Genomic DNA, 22,692 nt, shown 5'->3' with positions numbered 1-22,692 from the left:
AACACAGGAGCACCAAGATTCATAAAGCAAGTTCTTAGAGACCTACAAAGAGACTTAGACACCCACACAATAATAGTGGGAGACTTTAACACCCCTCTGTCAGTATCAGACAGATCAACAAGACAGAAAATTAACACGGATATTCAGGACTTGAACTCAGCTCTGGTCCAAGTAGACCTAAATAGACATCTACAGAACCCTCCACCCCAAATCAACAGAATATACACTCTTCTCAGCACCTCATAGCACTAATTCTAAAAGTGACCACATAATTGGAAGCAAAACACTCCTCAGCAAATGCAAAAGAACAGAAATCATAACAAGCAGTCTCTCAGACAACAGTGCAATCAAACTAGAACTCAGGATTAAGAAACTCACTCAAAACTCCACACCTACATGGATACTGACAACCTGCTCCTGAATGACTACTAGGTAAATAATGAAATTAAGGCACAAATCATTAAGTTATTTAAAACCAATGAGAACAAAGACACAACATACCAGAATCTCTGGGACACAGCTAAAGCAGTATTTAGAGGGCAATTTATAGCAGTAAATGCCCACAGGAGAAAGCAGGAAAGATCTAAAATCAACACCCTAACATCACAATTAAAAGAACTAGAGAAACAATAGCAAACAAATTCAAAAGCTAGCAGAAGACAAGAAATAACTAAGATCAGAGCAGAACTGAAGGAGATAGAGATATAAAAAACCCTTCAAAAAATCAATGAATCCAGGAGCTGGTTTTTTGAAAAGATTAACAAAATAGATAGACCAATAGCCACATTAATGAAGAAAAGAAAGAAGAATCAACTAGACACAATAAAAAATGGTAAAGGGGATATCACCACTGATCCCAAAGAAATACAAACTACCATCAGAAAATACTATAAACAATTCTATGCAAATAAACCAGAAAACCTGCAAGAAATAGATAAATTCCTGGAAAAATACACCCTCCCAAGACTGAAACAGGAAGAAGTCAAATCCTTGAATAGACCAATAACAAGTTCTGAAATCAAGGCAGTAATTAATAACCTACCCACCAGAAAAAGGCCAAGACCAGACAGATTCATAGCCAAATTATAACAGAGGTACAAGCTGGTACCATTCCTTCTGAAACTCTTCCAAACAATAGAAAAAGAGGGACTCCTCGCTAACTCATTTTATGAGGCCAGAATCACCCTTATACCAAAACCTGGCAGCAACACAACAAAAACAGAAAATTTCAGGCCAATATCCCTGATGAACATTGATGCAAAAATTATCAATAAAATACTGGCAAACTGAGTCCAGCGGCACATTAAAAAGCTTATCCATCACGATCAAGTCAGCTTCATCCTTGGGATGCAAGGCTGCTTCAACATACACAAATCAATAAGCATAATCCATCACATAAACAGAACCAATGAAAAAAACCACCTGATTCTTTCAATAGATGCAGAAAAGGCCTTCGAAAAAGTCAACACTCCTTCATGCTAAAAACACTCAATAAACCAGGTATTGATGGAACATATCTCAAAATAATAAGAGTTATTTATGACAAACCCACAGCCAATATCATACTGAATGGGCAAAAGCTGGAAGCATTCCCTTTGAAAACCGGCACCAGACAAGGACATCCTCTCTCAGTACTCCTATTCAACATAGTATTGGAAGTTCTGGCCAGGAAATCAGGCAACAGAAAGAAATAAAGCGTATTCAAATAGGAAGAGAAGAGGTCAAATTGACTCTGTCTGCAGATGACATGATTTTATATTTTGAAAACCTCATCGTCTCAGCCCAAAATCTCGTTAAGCTGATAAGCAAGTTCAGCAAAGTCTCAGGATACAAAATCAATGTGCAAAAATCACAAGCATTACTATGCACTGATAATAGACAAACAGAGCCAAATCATGAGCAAATTCCCATTCACAATTGCTACAAAGAGAATAAAATACCTAGGAGTAAAACTTATAAGGGATGTGACAGACCTCTTCAAGGAGAAGTACAAACCACTGCTCAAGGAAAAAAGAGAGAAGACAAACAAATGAGAAAACATTCCATGCTCATGGATAGGAAGAGTCAATATCGTGAAAATGGCCATGCTGCCCAAAGTAATTTGTAGATTCAATGCTATTCCCATCAAGCTACCGTTGACTTTCTTCACAGAATTAGAAAAAAAAAAAACTTTAAATTTCACACGGAATCAAAAAAGAGCCCATAGAGCCAAGACAATCCTCAGCAAAAAGAACATAGATGGAGGCATCATGCTACCTGACTTCAAACTATACCACAAGGCTACAGTAACCAAAACAGCATGGTACTAGTACCAAAACAGAGATATAGACCAATGGAACAGAACAGAGGCCTCAGAAATAACACCACACATCTGCAACCATCTGATCTTTGACAAACCTGACACAAACAAGCACTGGGTAAAGGACTTCCTATTTAATAAATGCTGTTGGGAAACATTGCTAGCCATATGCGGAAAACTGAAACTAGACCCCTTCCTTACACCTTTTAAAAAAATTATCTCAAGATGGATTAAAGAATTAAACATAAGACCTCAAACCATAAAAACCCTAGAAGAAAACCTAGGCAATACCATTCAGGACATAGGCATGGTCAAAGACTTCATGATTACAACACCAAAAGCCATGGCAACTAAAGTCAAAATTGACAAATGGGATCTAATTAAACTAAAGAACTTCTGCACAGCAAAAGAAACTACCATCAGAGTGAGCAGGAAACCTACAGAATGGGAGAAAATTTTTGCAACCTATCAATCTGACAAAGTCTAATATCCAGAATCAAGAAGGAACTTAAACAAGCAACAACAAACAACCTCAACAAAAAGTGGGCAAAGGATATGAACAGACACTTTTCAAAAGAAGACATTTATGTGGCCAAGAAACATATGAAAAAAAGCGCATCATCACTGGTCATTAGAGAAATGCAAATCAAAACCACAAGGAGATACCATCTCAAGCCAGTTAGAATGGCAATCATTAAAAAGTCAGGCAACAACAGATGCTGGAGAGGATGTGGAGAAGTAGGAATGCTTTTACACTATTGGTGGGAGTATAAATTAGCTCAACCATTGTGGGAGACGGTGTGGTGATTCCTCAAGGATCTAGAACTAGAAATACCATTTGACCCAGCATTCCCATTACTGGGTATATGCCCAAAGGATTATAAATCATTCTACTATGAAGACACACACACATATATGTTTACTGCAGCACTATTCACAATAGCAAAGACATGGAACCAACCCAAATGCCCATCAATGTTAGACTGGATAAAAAAATGTGTATACATCATGGAATACTATGCAACCATTAAAAAGAATGAGTTCATGTCCTTTGCAGGGACATGGATGAAGCTGTAAACCATCATTCTCAGCAAACTAACACAGGAAAAGAAAACCAAACACTGCATGTTCTCACTCATAAGTGGCAGTTTAACAATGAGAACATATGGGCACAGGGAAGGGAACATCACACACTTGGGCCTGTTCAGGGGTGGGGGACAATCAGAGGGATATGTGTAGAGAAATACCTAATGTAGATGACAGGCTGATGGATGCAGCAAACCACCATGGCACATGTATACCTATATAACAAACCTGCACGATCTGCACATGTATCCCAGAACTTAAAGTATAATAAAAATAAATTAATTAATTAAATTTGTTAAAGCCTAAATTATTGAGCCATGAATGACAAAGGGGTTACTTGGACTTATTTAGAAAATTTATATTCAATAAGTAACATACATTTACTGAAAACCTTTTTCACATCAAATTTATGTCCCATTAATTATTATTGAAGTTACTGGGAGAAAAAAAATCACTCATTCCTGACTGGATTAATTCAGGAATGTTGGAAGTATCAACAACTAAAATTGCCTTACATATAGAAACATCCTTTAGAATACATCATTATAATCCAAATAATTTCCAACTCTTGTAGGCTTATTTGATCGTAATACATTATTTTCTTGACTCTTTTTGTGTGTCTACATGACCAGTCAGGAAATAAAATCTCCACATTAAATGCAACTCTTTTTCCAGTCCAATCTAGGGCAGTTATTCAGAAAGTCTCCCAAAATAAAGTTGAAGATGTTTAAGTAGAAGAGGCTTTTCCTAAATATGTCATCAAATGTGAGCATTATAATGGCAAATAATTTCTTCAATTATATAATGACCAAAAATGGTTGTGTTAATGTACTAATTGTTTGGCAAATGGGTTTAATAGAATGGTAAAAATGGAACTTGTAAAATAATATGACTTAAAGCTTGACCCTGAACAACGAACCTGATATTATCTCTTTCTAGAAGAAACAATACTAAGTAAGTTTTAAAGGCATGGGCTACTGAATCACATTGACTAGTTTAAATGGTACCACTTGTTATTTGTGCAATCTTGGGCAAGTTATCTAAATTCTCTGTGATTTTGTAACTTCTTCTATAAAAAAGGAAAAATAACAGTACCTGTCTTACAAAGTTTTGTATATGATTACATGATTTAACATATGTAAAGAACCTAGAATAAAAACTGAACAATGGTAAGAATCTGATAAGTGTTAACTACTGATATTACCAATTTAGTGTGAATATCTTGTTTCCTAAGCTAGATAATAAACTATTCCAGGGCAAGGACTAATTATTACATTTATTTTTACTTCAGATATTATCATGTAGTAGGTATCCAATGAAAACTTGTTAAATAATATAAAAATGCACTAAGTTATATCTTATAACAACATCGTAGCATTAACTAAAATTCAGATCTGATAAAGATTCCATGTGAACCTTTCAGAATAAAATAATAATACCAAAGCAAATATCTGTAGGTAAATTACAGATTCTCATTTTATCAAAAGCCCAGACATATACTTTTACATGCATTATTTTCACAAAATACTGTGCTGTCAGCTTTTGAAGGGAAAGATTCAAAATCTCCATCTCCTGTATGGTGTTTCATGATTATATTTACAGGGGTTATTATTAAGATATATTTTAAATTTTATACCTTAATTTATAAGGTAAAATATTTAAGTATATACTGGGCCATCTGAAAATCATCCTAAACCTGTGAGCTACTTCATAAATTCAGCACCCAGTTTCTGTTCATGATAATCATATTAAAATTAAGAGGTTGTCAGAGGCTAATAAGAAAATAACCATTTATATATAACTAATGAATTTCTTCCAAGTGAAGATTAAATTTCATTATCAATGTTAAATGAACAAGGTATTAAAGTATTTCAAAAAGAAAAAAGTTATCACACAGTCATGTGAAATTATAAGTAGTCTTTGCTTTAAAGGAACGAGTATCACATACTAAATCTATTTGATAACACAACAGGATAATTACAGCCAACAATTTATTGTACACTTTAAAATAAATAAAAGAGTATAATTGGAATGTCTGTAACACAACGAAATAATAAATGCTTGAGGTGATGGATACCCCATTTACCCTGATGTGGTTATTAAAAATTGAATGACTATATCAAAATATCTAATGTACCCCATAAATATATACACTTACTCTGTACCCATAAAGATTTTTTAAAAATTAAAAATAAAAAGGCTGGGCATGGTGGCTCACACCTGTAATCCCAGCACTTTGGGTGGCCGAGAGGGGTGGATCACCTGAGATCAGGAGTTCTAACCAGCCTGGCCAACATGGCAAAACCCCATCTCTACTAAAAATACAAAAATTAGCTGGGCGTGGTGGTGGGCACCAGTAATCTCAGCTACTTGGGAGGCTGAGGCAGGAGAATCACCTGAACTCAGGAGGAGGAGTTTGCAGTGAGCCAAGATCACACCACTGCACTCCAGCCTGGGCAACAGAGCAAGACTCCATCTCAAAATAAAATCAGTTAACAAATAAATCTATCATTTCATCTTGAGGAAAGTAATGTATTTTTAACAAGATATTCATTAAATCAAATTAACACTATTATTAATTTTATTTGTATTGTATTTTGGTTATATAAATATATATGAGCTGTAAACTAAAGAAACATACCTATTTCTACGTTTCTACATAGTAAACATAATTTAAATAACTATTGTGGATATAAAAGAGTGTTTCCCTTTGGTTCCATACATTAGGTGAGAAATAGTGACTAAGATGATGGCAATGCCTTTAGCATATTAAACATTGTATACAATATTTAGAAAATACTGAATATTCAATCATCTCAAAAATGAGATTTTATATCAATTATGACTTGTTTCTTTAAACAAGTGGTTGGCATACTGCAGCCTAAATGAAATACAAACTATGATATGTTTTTGTAACTAAAATATAAATGGAATACAGCCACACTCTTCATGAATTGTCTATGACAGCTTTTTCATGATAACAACAGAATTGAACAGTTGTGACAGTGACCACAAAGCCAAAAATATGTACTATCTGAACCTCTGTTTTGGGTATGTAGTCGGTCAGACATAAGCAGCACATGAGAGGGTCCCCCACCCCACTAGGAATGTCAGGCAACTATCAGGTGATGATCAGGTGGTGTTAGCTGTCTCTCTAAAATAATAATTGGTTGCAGTCAACACCAGGGAAAGGCAGTCTCCCAATAGATAGAACAAAACCTGAAACTGGTGATCAGCAGCCTCCTGATAAGATCTGAGGAGTTGGGCAAATGGGTTCAAGCATGTGCACTACAAGGCAAAGTGGCATAGTTTAACTGGTTTATGACCTTCCTCCAGGAACCCTTGACTGGTAAGAGGAAAAGGCCTCAAGTGAGCAAGGGTACAGCTTCAGTAAACACACTGCACATATGGCCCCTCCCAAGTGCTGGCAAGCCACTATGTGTGTGGACAGCCCAGTAAAAGGGAAGTAGTGGGGGAGAAGACCTGCAACCCTCTGTAACCCTGCCACTGTATAAAACCCCAAGTCAAAGGTCAAACACACACTTGAACCTCTCAAGTGACCTACTTGGCCCTCTTCCAAGTGTACTTTATTTCCTTTCATTTCTCCTCTAAAAACTTTTAATAAACTTCCACTCCTGTTTTAAAACTTGCCTTGGTCTCTCACTCTGCTTTATGCCTCGCTTGAATTCTTTCTTCTGAGGAGGCAAGAACTGAGGTTGCTACAGACCCATACAGATTTGCCACTGTTGACATACTTTGGTGCCGTGTAACTCAGATATGTTCCCTAGTGGTAAGACATCTCTATGCCTCGCCTGCTTCTGCTGGAGGCGTTTAACCCCCAAATGCAGTTTCCTTCTCGCATTTTACTGTCCTTCTTACTAACCAACCCCAAAAAAGATTCCTCTCAGCCAAAGTGGCTCTGTTCTCCCTGGCTGATCTCTCAGCTCACCCTGATGGATGGCTCATGGAGCTGGGAAGGACCTTAGAGTCCACACCAAGTAGACCTGAGACATTAATTGAGGAGGCTTACAAGAGTGGTAAGGCTAATGCCTAACACTGTGCAATGTCTGAGGTTTCCTCTGCTTTTTCAACTAAAGTCAGCTCTTTCCCAAAACCCGCACTCATTTAGTGACAACCTTCATAGAACTAGGAGACTTGGAAGATGTTTTGAAAACATTGTTACAAAGGCACTATTAAAATGATTCAGAGGATGAGTAACCAGTTGGAAGAAAGGATCCTAGGGACGTGACATTGTTTTGTTGTTGTTGTTGTTGTGTGTTTGTTTTTCGAGACAGAGTCTCACTCTTGTCACCCAGGCTGCAGTGTGGTAGCATGATCTCAGCTCACCACAACCTCTGCCTCCCAGATTCAAGTGATTCTCCTGCCTCAGCCTCCCAGGTAGCTGGGACTGCAAGTGCATGCCACCACACCTGGCTAATTTTTGTATTTTTAGTAGAGACAGGGTTTCACTTTCACCATACTGGCCAGGGTGGTCTCAATCTCCTGACCTCAAATGATCTGCCTGCCTCGGCCTCTCAAAGTGCTGGGATTACAGGCATGAGCCACCACGCCTGGCCATGATGCTGGTTTTCAACAATATGCTTAGAGAACTCCTGACATGGAGATCAAGTGTCAACTCAATGAATACAATGTTTTCATTGAATTTATTTTTTGAAATTTATGTGGTGATAGTGTGGCTTTCTGAAATGGGCAAATATTCAAAAGATCTTTTGCATTTTCTGCTGCCAGGTATTGGGGAGAGGAAGCAGGGGAACAATCTAAGGAAGGACACGTGTGCTATGCTAGGCATCACTGTCAAGTTTCTGGGAAGGGATGGGAAAGGATAAATGGGTTTGCTTGGCACTGTCCTGTGCTGCTTGAGAGGACATGGGAGATGTGAGGGAACTATGGGTGGTGGGGTGCCCAAGCCACGGCCCCTCATTTCTATGCTGGGTTCCCACATCCTGTCATGTTTCCCTTGGCAATGTAAATGAAGATGGAGGGGCTAATTCATTATTTCCTGCTGCTGAGAATAAATGTCTTGTTAAAAAAAATAAAAAGGAATTCTGTCTGTTAACATATTAGCTAAAATTAAAAGGGTATTACTCAGTTTATTTACAAATTGAACATTGGAATAAAAGCATAGCAGAATTTTATTAAAGCACTAATCTGCTCTTTAACCAAAAATAAATTGTCAAAAAAAAATATGAAAGGTTTATGATAACCTTACCTTACGGTCAAACTGATTAAGATTGGATAGATTTGTCTGTAAGATTTTATTAAGAATTGGGTTTACCATCAATAGTACACTAATGCAAAGGTAAAATCTGGCTTCCTTTGGACTATATTTGTATAAATATGTTGTTGGTATGTGTTCCAAAATTGTGCAAAACTCCTGTAATTCTGATATGATTTAGTATACATTATCAGTAATAATTATAATTCTTATGTAAAATTATTATGTGCCACAAAGGTAACCAAACTTCCTTATCTATTGTGTTTTTTACTGTGGCTACCCTAAGACTTTTTGTCATCTATTGTCTTGTTTTCATCCTCTTTAAAACGTGGTTTTATAATCAGCTATAGTACTCTAACAGGTGCTTTTGAATGCAGGTTTCATATAACTTTGGAGACTGTGACATTAAAATGGAGAGAAAATTCCAAGACTCTCTTGGAAAACTAATGTGTTCATAAATATCAAGCAAAACAGGAATTAATTGTATAGACTAACCTAATCAAAGACCAAAGTAATCTTTTTTGACTTTTTGCTTAAAATTTTGCTGATCCTTTGATTTTCAGAGTCAAGAAAACTTTTATTTTGAGATATGTACAGCTTTCAAAAGTTGTGTAAGGTACATTCCTTTAGGCAAAATTTGGAGCATATTTCTCTCTACCAGATTTCTCCAAAGTTTGGAAACTGTGAGTATTCTTAACTCATGGCAATATAGTTATTGGCATATGTGCAATAAGAAACTGTTTTCTTTTAAAACAGGACATAATTGCAGAAACTAGTTATTTTACCAAGGCTTTAACTGGGATGGTGTGCTTTCTTTTAAGGCAGGGGTGCCCAATCCCTGGTCCATGGACCAGTACCAGTCCATGGCCTGTTAGGAACTCGGCTACATAGCAGGATATGAGTGGTGGGCAAGCAAGCAAAACTTCATCTGTATTTACAGCCACCCCCATCAGTCACATTCTCATCTGAGCTCTGCCTCCTGTCAGATCAGTGGCAGCATTAGATTCTCACAGGAGCGCAAACCGTATTGTGAGCTCTGCATGCAAGGGATCTAGGTTGCGCATCCTTTATGAGAATCTAATGCCTGGTGATCTCTCACTGTCTCCCATAACCCCCAGATGGGGGAGTTATGGAAAAACAAGCTCAAGTATCCCACTGATTCTACATTATGGTGAGCTATATAATTATTTCATTATATATTATAATCTAATAATAATACAAAGTATACAATAAACGTAATGCACTTGAACTATCCCAAAACCATCCCCCTCAACCTGGTCCGTGGAAAAACTGTCTTCCATGAAACTGGTCCTTGGTGCCAAAAAGGTTGAGGACCACTGCTTTAAGGAATCAAAATTGACCTATAGAGTCAGTAAAATCTCCTCTGGAAAATTGCCCTCATACCTTGTCTACACAGCCCCTGTGCAGGGTTCCTGACTTTTAGTAACTAAAAAAGTCACTTTCTGACAGGCTCAGGGGCCCCAAGTTATCCTGGGAACTCAAAAGGAGACGAATTTGCCTATTTGCCTAACTCCCACAGGTATTCAATAATACACACCTATGGGTGCACTTAAGGCTATAAGAAGTCTTATCTGAGATGTCTTATGAAACAAAGTTTCATCAAAGCCAATTTTCAAAGGAGCCTATGTAGCAAATAATTGTTCTTGTTGTGCTTTATGCAAATAATCAGGCCAAGTATAATAAGACTAAAGCTTATTTTGCAAATCAGTCCTATCATATTGTTTTTAATAAAAATGAGGACTAGAGAATAAATAATTAGGTTTCAAGAACTATGGTACACCTGTTATTAAATTCTAGTCTCATCAGTTGTTTTTAAGTTTTTGTCTGCAATTTAGAATAACTGTGCTTATTCCTCTTATATAGGTGATCTCTGGCTACAGCTCAAAATAAACAAGAGGATTTGGCCACTAAGCTCCAGATGATTCTCAGTGAGGGATATCATCCTCTCAATATTTAAGAGTTAACCCTCTATAGAAGGCCACTAGACTTCCCATCAGAGAGACAAAATAGATCCACAAAACAACCATCACTCCAACTCTGTCAGCAGGAAGTTACAGAAGAATAACTCTCACTCATTTTCCCCACAGAATTGGGGTCCTGGACTCTTGAGGGGAAATATTAGAGGTAGTTAGTCAGACATGAGCAGGGCAAGAAAGGGTCCTCCACGCCACCAGGAATTTCAGGCAATCATCAGATGATAGGTGGTAGTTAAACTATCTCTCTGAAATAATAATTGGTTGCAGTTAGCACAGGGAAAGGCATTCTCCTGATAGATTTAAAAAAAAAAAAACAAAACCTGAAACTGGTGATCAGCAGCTTCCTGATAAGAACTCAGGATTTGAGCAAGTGGGCTCAAGCGTGTGCACCAAGAAGCAAAATGGCAGAGTTTAACTGGTTTATGACCTTCCTGTAGGGACACTGGTAAGAGGAAAAGGCCTCAAATGAGCATGCATGCAATTTCAGTAAACACACTGCACATGTGGCCCCTCCCAAGTGCTGGCAGGCCACTAGGCATATGGACAGCCCACTAAAAGGGAAGTATTGGGGGAGAAGACCTGCAACCCTCTGGAAGCCTGCCAATGTATAAAACCCCAAGTCAAATCGTTCACTTAAATATCTCAGGTCGCCCCCTTGGCCCTCTTCCAATTATACTTTACTTCCTTTCATTTCTGCTCTAAAACTTTTTAATATACTTTCACTCCTATTAAGAACACTGGCAAGGATGCAGAGACACTGGATCCTTTATATATTGCTATAGAAATGCAAAACAGAATAGTCATTGTGGATTTGTTTGGCAGGATTTTTTTTCCTCTCTTCCCCCCACCCCCCCGCCCCCCGCCCCTTAGAGACAGGATCTCACTCTGTTTCTCAGGCTGGAGTGCAGTGATTCCATCATAGTTCACTGCAGCCTCAGCTTCCTGGGCTCAAGCAATCCTCCTGAGTAGTTAGGACTACAGATGCACGCCACCATGCCCAGCTAACATTTTTATTTTTATTTTTGTAGAGACAGGTCCTCGATATGTTGCCCAGGCTGGTTTCAGACTCCTGGCCTCATGTAATACTCCTGCCTCAGCCTCTCAAAGTGCCAGTATTAGAGGCATGAGGCACCATGCCCAGCCTCAGTTTGGCAATTTCTTATAAAACAAAATATACAATTACCATATGGCCTAGCAGTTGCAATCTTGGACATTTATCCCAAAGAAATAATATTTATGTTCATGCAAAATCTACAGATGTTCATATCAGCTTTATTTGTAATGGCTAAAAACTCAGATGTCCTTCAGTGAGTGAAAGGCTAAACACACAGTGGCACATTCATACCATGGAATACTATTCAGCAATACAAAGGAATGAAGTATTAATATATGCAACAAATTTGATATGCTTCCAGGAAATTATACTCAGTTTTTTTTAAAGCCCATCCTAAAAGGTGATATACTATATGATTCTATTCATATAACATTCCAAATGGTAAAATTATAAAGATGGAGAACTGATTAGCGTTGTTAGAGGTTAAAGAAGTAAGGGTGCAGTGGAGAAAGATGGGTCTGGTTCTAAAATTGCAATAGGAATCCTGGTACTGATGAAACTATTTTATCTTGACTGTGAAGGTAGTTACATGAACCTACACATGTATTGAATAAAACTAAATACACATACACAGATGGATACATCTAAAACTGGGAAATCTGAATATGATGAGTGGATTGCATCAATGTCAATTTCTTTATTTTTCTGTATAGTTTATAAGATGGTATCACATTGGGAGAAACCAGGTAAAGAGTATATGTTAGTGTGATTATCATCATTACTACTATAGCTATTATTTTCCCAGCTGCATGTCAATCTTCAAATATCCCAAAATTAAAAGTTTAATCAATTTTTTAAAACTATCCTCCACAAAATAAAATTCACTCTCAAATATTGCTCCCCCTTCTTTTCTTTGAGCAAATTTTACTGAGAAATTTCAATGCATAATTTATTCAACATCTATGTGTTAGGTATTCACAGTATTAGATAACAACATTGTATAATTAATAATTTATTCAACATACATGTATTAGGTATTCAACATACATGTATTAGGTATTCACAGTATTAAATAATGACATTGTACTAGGCACTTGGGAATGAAAGTAAGACTAAACTATGGCTACAATAGAACACTTACTTAGAAGATAATATTAACCAATTACACCTAAAAGTGCCCTCAAATTAATTATACAAATTACCACAAAATATATTACTATTCTGTTGTGTTAATTCTATATATCCCAGACACAATAGAATTGCCATATTTAAAAGGCTTTGGCCATTCATAATTAAGAAAATGATCTCTGGATTCAGAATGCCTAGGTTTCAGTTAAGTCTTTGTAACTTACTATGATAAGTTTGGCAAGTTAATTGACTGTTTTATGTCTCATCTTGTGCTATAGTTTGGATGTTTGCTCCTTCAGATTTCATATTAATATATTATTCTATTAATAGTGGAGTTGGAAGCCTAATGGGAGTTGTTTGAGACATGGGGGAGGATCCTTCATGAGTACATCAATGCCCTCTCTTGTGGTAGGTGGGGGGATTTGAGTGAGTTCTCACTCTATTCGTTCCCTTGCGAGCTGGTTGTTTAAAAGAGCCTGGCACATCCCTTCTCACTCTTTCTTATTTCCTCTCTTGCCATGTGATCTCTGCACACACTGGCTCCCCTTCATCTTCCATGAGTGGGAGCAGCAGGAGGCCAGAAGCAGATGCTGGCACCATGTTTTTTGTACAGCCTGCAGAACCTGAGCCAAATAAACCTCTTTTCTTTATAAATTACTCAGCCTCAGGTATTCCTCTACAGCAACACAAATAAACTAAGACACCTTCCTAACTTGAATAAAATTGGGATAATAAAGTACCCATCTCAGTTTTTGTGAGAATTTAATAAAAAGAGCCTGGAACAGAATAATAACTAAATTACCTTTGTTGTCTTACACAGTAATGAATGTAAAAGAACAGAATGATTTCATGTTCTTGGCTATTTTTAGCAATTAAAAAATATTTAGATGACTCAAGAGAATCACAAAAATGTACAAATGTGGACATTTTATGGGGTTTTGTTTTTAAAGTACCTTGTACTTCCATTTTTTAAGAAATATGATATAACAAATATCATAGAAATATATGTTGATTAAACTACTAGTAACTTTTGAAGTTGCGGTTTATATCATTATCTTTCAGGTATGTTTACTTATTTTCAATAACAAACTGAAATATTATGAAGCAGATATCAAAAGTTCAACCAGTGAAGTATTTATTACATGAGATATTCAAAATTACAATGCTACCAATATTCATTTTAAAAAGATAGTAATTTTTTACTTCTTTAACACATTCAAAAACATCTGGATTTTTTTATTTTAATGTTAGTAAATATTGAACTGGTCCTGTTAAAGTCTGATGCCATTTAAAGTGCTTAGCAGATGTTTTCTGCTTTCCCTCTTATTTTTTTTTCATTTTCATTATGTTAGCCCTTTTTCCCACTTTTTATTTTACAAAATTATTTTCCCAGACAAGTAATACGTGTGAATAAAAATATGTAATAGAGACTGACAACACTTAAAACATTTTTTATTTTCAAAATTCTTTGAAAGTCCTCATTACACTTACTACTTAATAGACTAGTAAAATGTGACTGTATTTTATGAAAAGAATCATGTTACCTGCACTATTCACATTGTTTTTAAATTTTACTTTCCAAAGGCAAATACTATATAAAAGTTGCCATTTTATTTAAGTCACACAAAGTAGACATGGTAAAGGCCTATCAGGCTCCTAGTCAACTCAACCACTGTATAAAATGACTCCCAGGGGTATATTTTTAATGCTGTTTCCAGGCTGGTTTTGAATAACTGAAGTTTTCACACTTCCCATGGGAGGGTATTTCTTAGCACGATTTTAGTATTAGAATATTTTCCCTGAAACTCTATTTATTTAAAATTTCCTTTTTTATATTATAATATAATATCTATTCAGTTCTCTAAACACACTCCACATTTGTTTTTATGAATTCCTCATTTGGTTATCTCATGACCGAGTACTTTATCATTAATATTTCATATAATATAATTTATATTAACAGCTAGTCAAAGAAATGGAGAGAGGCTAAGCATATATTATTCGGAATCACAGATTACTTACCAAATATATGATTTCTAAATGTCTATTAAAATGATATTTATTAAGCTGACAAATTTTGCAGGGTTTCAAAAAAGAAAAGCCACATTATAAATACATAATGAAATAAAACTGAATTGGAAAGATTGCCAGGACACAGAGGGATTAAAAGAATGAGGAGTAGGCCAGGCGTGGGTGGCTCACTCCTGTAATCCCAGCACTTTGGGAGGCCGAGGCAGGTGGATCACCTGAGGCCAAGAGTTAGAGACCAGTCTGGCCAACATGGCAAAACCCCTCTACTAAAAATACAAAAATTAGCCAGGCGTGCTGGCGGGCACCAGCAATCCCAACTACTCAGGAGGCCGAGGCAGGAGAATAGCTTGAACCCGGGAGGCGGAGGTTGCACTACACTGAGCCGAGATCGCACCACTGCACTCCAGCCTGGGCGACAGAGCGAGACTCCGTCTCAAAAAAAAAAAAAAAAAAAAAAAAAACAAAAAAAACATTTACTAATATTTTTACAACCATTTGTAGTTGACAACACATTTTCACAACAAAAACTTCTTAATTGATACTCCTCAAAAACTTTTTACAGGTTAGAAGCATGTGGGCCTGAAAAATAAAGTATATACCCAAGATTATACACTCGTACTCAATGCCAGGTCTTGTTACTCCAGGTCCTGGCTCTTCTCATTACATGGGTTTTTTTTTCTTACAATTTTAGTGCACAGCTACTTTTACTGTTTTTCCCAATTTGACTCTTTTATATTGCTAAAAAGTCACACAACAAAAATTTAACAAGATTTTAGGAGTACCATTGGGAAACTTAAGCAGAAACAAAAATTAAATAAACATTTTCTTAATGGTAAATTAATATATATTTTGCTTTTAATAATAAGAATAAAGACATCAGCAGGATGGAGGAAAAGCTCTCAGACCTTGTATACCCATAAGAGCAACAATTAGACAGCTATCCACAAACGGAAATACCTCCTGAAGAGCTCAGGAGTTCAGTTAAGAAGGTGCAGCAACGTGGTGGGGAAGAAAAATGAGAATAATCTCACAGAAAGGGTAGAAAGAACAGTTTTATTTTTGCCTGCATCATCCCATCCCCCAGGTCCACACAGCTCAGTACTGAAAAGGAGCCCCGAGTCCATAAGTTTCCTTCATGAGGGAAAAGGAGAGCCTTTTCAGAGCACTGCCTGAAGGACCACTTTGGTTTTCTCCCACCCAGGTTACTAAGGAGATAGGAATAGTCAAGACATCTGGAGACAGCTAGGAACAAAGAAGGTTGTGCACTATAAGTGTCAGCCATACTGCAGGTGCCACTGTGGTCCCCAGTGGTGTGCTCTACAGAGGATCCCAGGAGAATTCACAGCTGAGGACATCAACAACCATCACAGCCACTGAGACTCACTATGTTCACCACCAAAGACCTCACAAGGTGAGCTGTCAAGGACCCCAGAAGTGTGCTCCACACAGAAGCCAATAGTTCTCACCACTGAGAAATCCAACAGCCAGCACAGCTGCCACAGACCCCTACATCTTTTGCCACAAAGGATCCTGCAGTTTTTCACCTCTGCAGAGCCCCGCTACCTGAGCTGCTGTCCCCACTCGTCTACCAGGGCCACCCCAGTCAGCACACTACAAGTGCCCTAGCCTTGGACAGAGTACAGCCACCCCATATGCTCCACAACCAACCCCAGTCCCATCAGTAGTCTCATCTATACCACCATGTACATATCTACTGTCAACCCGAACCACCAGTCCTCATTGCCTTGTGCACACACACACACTGTGAGTCCAGGACCCACAGCCAAGCATACATATGACCAGCTCTGACCAATATTGCCAACCCTCACTTTTATATGTGCATACACCACAGCCACAGTCCTCGCAAGAGCATGTGCACATGCAGACAGCCCTGACGCCAGCTGCTGGTCCCACCATAGCATATACATCTGCAGCAGACCCCTGCAACCACAATCACAGGGCATCAGCTCCAACCTCTGTAGCCTTGTGCACTCACCACTGATTTTGCCACTGTAACCATGCCAACAATCAGCCCTAACCCCTCTGACTGATCCCAGCCCTTGACACTGGGTGCATACCTACAGCTAGTTCCCATTACTGTGCACACACTGCACATACCAGTGCCTACTGCCACATACTTGCCCACCGCTGCCCCTGGTTTTCATCAACATGCATGTTCATCACTGACCCTCACTTGCTGCGACCTGCCTCAAGCCTGGTCTAAGTATACCCACAACTAGAATTGGAGGCACTGCTGAGGACTCCAACAGCTCTCAAAGCCACTACAGACCTAGTACGGTGGGTCTCTCGCCACTGAGGACCACGAAGTTGCTAATGCCACTGACACTAACGGCCTGAGCCCCCTAGCCACCATGCCTTCCTAAACCTAGAATCACTGCACATTCCCACACTTGACACTCCATGCCATTAGACTTGCTACCATAGTATGCTCCATCATACACCCCATAGTCACCACCCCACATCTCCTTCCTACCCCTACCTTCCTATAAGTGAAGGTCTTTCCTTACCAAAGCTAGTCCATAAAATCTGGAAGAAGTAATTACTTATTCAAATGTACAAACACCTACGCAGAGCTACAAGAATCATGAAGAATCAGGGAAACATGATAACATGAAAGGAACACCATGAATTTCCAGTAGGTACACGAAAAATAACATAAAATGAATCAAACCAAACTACCAAAAACGTCATCAAATACCAAAACAACAAAATAGGAAAAATAAAAATAAAAAGAACTGCAAGACAAAAAGGAAACAATGAACAAAATGGCAACAGCAAGTCCTTACATATCAATGATCATTTTAAATGTAAATGAATAAACTCCCAATCAAAATGAATAAAAATACAATATCCAGCAATATACAATCTACATGAAACTAATGTTAGATATAAGGACATACAGAGACTAAAAGTAAATGGCTGGGAAAAGGTAGTCCACGCAAATTGTAAGAAAAAGAGATGTGAGTGGCTATACATATATCAAACAACGTAGTCTTTTAGTCAAAAAATGTCACAAGACAAAGAAGGTTGTTATGTAATGATAAAAAACTTAATTCAACAGGAAGACACAACAATTATAAATATATGGGCATTCAGCATTAGAGCACATAAATATATTAAACAAACATGGACGGAGCCAAAGGGAGAAATTGACAATAATACAATAATAATAGGAAACTTCAATACTCTCACTTTCAATAATGGATAAAACATCTAGGCAGAATTCCAATAAGGAAACAGCTAATTTAAACAAAACTATACACCAAAGAGACCTAACAGATATACACAGACCTTCTTCCCCAACAGCAGCAGAATACAAATTATTCTCAAGCACACATAGGACATTAACCTAAATAGGTCATATGTTAGATCACAAAACAAGTCAACAAGTTTTAAAAGATTTAAACCATATCAGGTGTCTTCTCAGATCACAGTGGAACGAAATTAGAAATAACAAAAACACAACTAGAAAATTCTCAAACACATGTAAATTAAACCACAGCTTTTGAACAACCACTGTGCAAAATAGAAAATCAAATGGGGAATTTTTTAAATATCTTGAGACAAACAAAAATGAAAATACAATTTACTTAAACTTATGAAATTCAGCAAAAGCCATATACTAAGAGGGAAGCTCATTGTGTTAAATGCCTACATCAAAAATGAAATATCTTAACTAAACAAGCTAACTTTATAACTCAAGGAACAAACTAAACACAAAGGCAACAGGAGGAAGAAAATAATAATGATCAGAGCAGAAAGAAATAAAATATAAGAGAGAGAAACAATGGAAAAAATAATATTACAGAGTTGGTTTTTTTAAAGATAAAATTAACAAACTTTTAGCTAAACTAAGAAAAAAGGAAAGAAGACTCAAATTATAAAACACAGAAATGAAAAAGGAGGCTTTACAATTAATGCCACAGAAATAAAAATGATATTAAACAACTATGATGAATAATTATACACCAACAAATTTGACAATCTAAAAGAAATAAGTAATAGAAATATAAAACCTACTAATGCTGAACTAAGAACTAATAGAAAGGCTGAGTAGACCAATAACAAACAAGGAGATTGAATCAGTAATAAAAAACCTTCCAACAAGGAAAAGCTGAGGACAAGAAGGCTTCATGAGTGAATTCTATCAAATATTCAAAGAACTAATACAAACCCTTCTTAAACTCTTGCAAAAAAATAGAAGAGATAATACTCTCAAGCTCATTTTATGAGACTAACATTACAATTCTAAAGCCAGAAAAAATCAACACCAAAAAAGAAAACTGCAGGCCAACATTCTCAACAGCCATAAATGTGAAAATCTTCAATGAAATATTAGCAAAAGAATTAAAATAATCATATATCATGACTAAGCAGATTTTATCCCTGACATACAAGGACAGTTCAACACGTAAGAACCGATCAATGTGATATACTAAATTAACAGAAGAATAAACTACATAATCTCAGTAGATGCAAGAAAAAATATTGGACCAAATTCAACATTAAGATAAAAACTATCAACAAAACAGATATGAAAGAAACTTTCCTCAGCACAATAAATGACAGATATGAAAGAGGCACAGCTAACATAATAATCAACAGGGAAAATCTGAAAGTTTTTTCTCTAAGATCTGTAAGAAGGCAAGAATGCCAACTCTCACCACAGCTATTCAGCATAGTACTGGAAGTCCTAGCCAGAGGATTCAGGCAAGAAAAAGAAGAAAAAATAAGTATACAAATCGAAAGGGAAAAAGAAAAATCATCTTTTTCTGCAGATGATATGATCATATACCTGGAAATCCCTAGACTCTACACAAAACACTATTATAACTAACTTAAAAAGTCAATAAAATTACAGGATACAAAGTTAACATACAAAAATCAGTGGTGTTTCTATACACTAACAACAAACTTTCCAAAAGGAAAACGAAGAAACAAGCTCATTTAAATTAGCAACAATAACAACAAGGAAATACTCAGAAATTAAGAAATAAAAGACCTGTACCCTGAAAATTGTAAAACATTACCAAAAGAAAGTTTTCAAAAGACACAAATAGAAAGACGTTCCGTGTTCATGGATTGGAAAAATTAAAATTGTTAAAATGTTCACACTACCCAAAGCAATCTACAGATTCAATGTCATCCTTATCAAAATCCCAATGGCAATTTATACAGAAATAGAAAAAACAATTCTAAAATTCGCATGGAACTACAAAAGACCCTGAATAGCCAAAGCAATTTTAAGAAGAAAGAATAAAGCTAGAAGCATCACACTGCTTGACTTCAAATCATATTACAAAGCTATAGTAATCAAAACAGTACAGTATTGTCATAAAAACAAACATCTAAATCAGTGGAAAAGACTAGAGAGCCCAGAAATAAGCCCATACATTTATGGTCAGTGTATCTTCTACTAGGGTGCCAAGAATAGTTTAGTTTATTAAGTATAGTTTATTAAGAAAGAAATGGGTATAGTTTATTAAGAAAGAAAAAATTGGTGTTTGGAAAACTGGTTATCCACATGCAAAAAAAAAAAATTAAATTGAACCCCTATCACGCATGTACAAAAACCAATCTATAATGAATTAGAGACTTAAACACAACATGAAACTGTAAAACTCCTAGAACAAAACATAGGGAAAAAGCTTTTTGACAGTGGTCTTGGCAATATGTTTTTGGATATGGCAACAAAAGCAAAAATAGATATCCAGTATTACATGAAATTAAAAAGTTCTGCACAGCAAAGGAAGCAATCACCTAAATCAAAAGGCAACTGATGGAATTGGAAAAAGCATTTGCAAACCATTCACCTAATAAGAAGTTAATACCCAAAATATATAAAGAACTTATACAACTCAGTACCAAAAGTATAAATAACTGAATTAAAAATTGGGCAAAGTACTTAAATAAACACGTATCAAAAGAAGAAATTCAGACGATGAACAGGCATATAAAAAAGTACTCAACATCTCTATCATCAGGGAAATGCAAATCAAACCACAATAAAATATCACCTTACACCTTTAGGATGACTATTATTAAAAAGACAAAAGATAACAAACGTTGATGAGGCTGTGGAGAAAAGAGAATGTTTTTCCCCTGTCTTTTCAAAGGGAAACTGTTTCTCATAGAAACAGTTCATGATTACTAACACCCCCTCTTTGCGTCTCAACACAGCAATCAGGTTCCCACCCTGCCATGCCACTGAAGCTGTTCTGGCAGAGGTCACATCCAGTCTAATTGCCAAATCCAGTCAATAGTTCTTAGTTCTTGTTTCGGTTCTTAATTGTGCAGCATTTGACAATAAATTATCCATTCCGAAAAGTCTTTCAATTCTTGTCTTACATGACCTCACTCTCTAGATTCTTATTTAACTTCCTGGCCATACTTTTTCAGTCTTACTTGCTGTGTCCTCCACCTCCCTCTTCCTGAGTTACTGTTAAGTGAATTGCAGTTCAAAAACAGGATGCACATTATGGCACTATTTATGATGTATTATGTATACATAAATAAGTTACTGGATAGAGTTGTCCAGGTTCTTGCCCTGTTGAACAAAGAATCGAAAATGCAGAAACAAACTGACAAAAGAACAGAGCAAGGAAAGACAAAGCAACCGGAGAATGCAGCAAGGAAAGCACAGATTTATTGACGACAATTCACAGAGTGGGAGCCGGCTGTAGCAAGCAGATCAAGAGCCTCTCCAATTAGGGTTTTTATAAAGTCAAAATAACTTGGCAACACCCCTAGGTGCCCTTTAGTGGCCTCCAGTTGGTTATACCCTATGAAAGATGGGCCTGCAACCCAACAGAGGCTGAAGTGGAAACTTCTGTCTTGTTATCACAGGAGTGAAGATGTGGCCTGTATGCTGCCTAATCTTGCCGAGAACTGGCTGCACCTGCTATTCCTTTGCTTATAACTGGCTGCACCTGCTATTCCTTTGCCTAGAACTGGCTGCACCTGCTATTCCTTTGCCTAGAACTGGCTGCACCTGCTATTCCTTTGCCTAGAACTGGCTGCACCTGCTATTCTTTGCTCACTTATGCCTCAACCCTTGTCTATCCTAATTCCCTATTTTTCTGCCTCAGATATATTATACATAGATATTTAGAGTGTACACATAAAAGTTGTGTTTATGTGTAAGTGTGAGAGATCAATATGTATATTATATATGTGTATGTGTATATATGATACATATGTGTGTGTCAAAATGTTAGGCAATGGAAATAATCTGTGTGAACTTCACTTTAATCATTTCTGTAGCTCTTGAATATGTTTGTAATTATTACTTATAACTCTAAGAATCAATGTTATTACTCCGTTTTCAGACTGCTATAAAGAAATACCCGAGACTGGGTAATTTATGAAGAAAAGAGATGTAATTAACTCACAGTTCTGCAGGCAAAACAGGAAGCATGACTGGGAGGCCTCAGGAAAAATATTCGTGGTGAAAAGCGAAGGGGAAATAAGCACTTCTTTACCATGGCAGGACAGGAAAGAGACCGGGAGATGGAGGAAGTGCTACACGCTTTCAAACAACCAGATCTCGTGAGAACTCACTAACTCTCACAAGTACAGCAAGAGAGAAGTCCGCCACATGATTGAATCACCTCCCATCAGGCCCCTCCCGCAACACGTGGTAATTATAATTCCAGATGAGATTTGGATGGGGGCATAGAGCCAAACCATATAAGTCAATAATAAATTACCCACTAATGCTTATAGCTCTTTAATTGTACTTACATGCTGATGATTTCTAAACTGCCCTCTCAAGCCCAGGTATTTTCCCTGAGTTCCAGACCTGGATGATCCGTAGTAGAATTTACCCTTAAGCCTTATC

General features: G+C 36.9%; 1 long non-coding RNA gene across 1 annotated transcript in view; it reads right to left on the bottom strand.

Annotated features, from left to right (window-relative positions):
* The window catches only part of LOC109028810 (uncharacterized), a 724,848-nt gene extending 702,519 nt beyond the window's left edge, over positions 1-22,329 (bottom strand). Inside the window, exon 1 of the long non-coding RNA XR_008669849.1 lies at positions 22,244-22,329. This is a non-coding gene — a long non-coding RNA (uncharacterized lncRNA). The remainder of the gene's footprint in view (positions 1-22,243) is intronic.
* Between the last annotated feature and the right edge of the window lie 363 nt (positions 22,330-22,692).

This window comes from Gorilla gorilla, chromosome 9 (genome assembly GCF_029281585.2).
Source record: "Gorilla gorilla gorilla isolate KB3781 chromosome 9, NHGRI_mGorGor1-v2.1_pri, whole genome shotgun sequence".
Taxonomy (NCBI): Eukaryota; Metazoa; Chordata; class Mammalia; order Primates; family Hominidae; genus Gorilla; species Gorilla gorilla.
The sequence above is the reverse complement of the archived record's forward strand: the minus strand, read 5'-3'. Positions and strand labels throughout refer to the sequence as shown.